The following is a 1,126-nucleotide window of genomic DNA, read 5'->3' as shown; positions in this document are numbered from 1 at the left end:
TAATAAAGCAGAAGCAATTAAGTTACATAATACAAACAGTTTTACTAAAGAGTTATCTTCGATTATATATATATATATAATAATGTAAAGGGAAAAAAATATATCAAAAGCACCAATGGTATGAGCTGGATTAGAACCACAGCCCATGAACATAATCTATTATAAAAGTAGTTTATTGACAAAAATGGTACATTATACACATAAACCAGGAATTCAGAAAATACCATCCAGGAGAACATAAACTAGCGGTTCCAAAAAATGTGGAACGCTTCACGATTTTGCGTGTCATCCTTGCGCAGGGGCCATGCTAATCTTCTCTGTATCGTTCCAATTTTAGTATATGTACTGCCGAAGCAAGTACGAACTTTGTGGAAAAATTATTCATTAAAAAGAAAAACATTTGCTACATCCTTCTTTTTTTTTTTTTTAAAGGAGCGCGCACGCCGGTGAAGGGAATAGGAGATTACTCTTTCACGTAGGTATGTATGCAGATGCTTCGATTCATTTTTATTATGGATAAAAGTAGACCCTATATAATTTTATAATTTTTTTTTTCTAGTTCATATACTTGCTTCAGTGGGAATTAGAGTCTTAATAACCAAAATATTGATTGTATAAATAACTAGCGTTTGTACCTAACATAATTAGGTGTCAGCTAAAAGACAAATTTTCCTTTAATACTGTAGAATGTAACTCCCCAAGAAATTATTAGTCTTACTGTGTTTTTTTTTTTTTTTATGAGCACACTCCCACTTAACTACTCAATACTCAATAATATTTCTATTCATATGTATTATCAAATATATGTATATCAAAAATGAACGAATAATAATAAGATTTTGTAAATATTTTTCAATATGAAAAATGACTGTTGAGTACTTTAGTTTCTAGAGTGCTCACTAACACGATGTGAAATACGAAACGCCTGCGAGGGTCAATTCATTTTTACAAACCATTTATATTTATATTTACTTCAAATTTTAATATATACTGTAAATTCATATATCTTATGATACACATAAGATATTAATAACAAAAACAGTGCTACTTATATAAGCAACGTGCACACGCCTGTAATATTCCATAAATACAACTACATTGTTAATTCTTTATATCAAAAATGTTT

The 1,126-nt window shown here is 29.2% G+C and overlaps 1 non-coding gene across 1 annotated transcript; it reads right to left on the bottom strand.

The window, feature by feature from the left end:
- Window positions 1–254: 254 nt before the first annotated feature.
- On the bottom strand, window positions 255–361 carry LOC121128794 (U6 spliceosomal RNA). The gene has a single exon (XR_005868285.1). It is a non-coding gene; the product is annotated as a U6 spliceosomal RNA (small nuclear RNA).
- Between the last annotated feature and the right edge of the window lie 765 nt (window positions 362–1,126).

This window comes from Lepeophtheirus salmonis, chromosome 13 (genome assembly GCF_016086655.4).
Source record: "Lepeophtheirus salmonis chromosome 13, UVic_Lsal_1.4, whole genome shotgun sequence".
NCBI lineage: Eukaryota > Metazoa > Arthropoda > Copepoda > Siphonostomatoida > Caligidae > Lepeophtheirus > Lepeophtheirus salmonis.
This window is presented reverse-complemented; position numbering and strand designations above follow the sequence as displayed.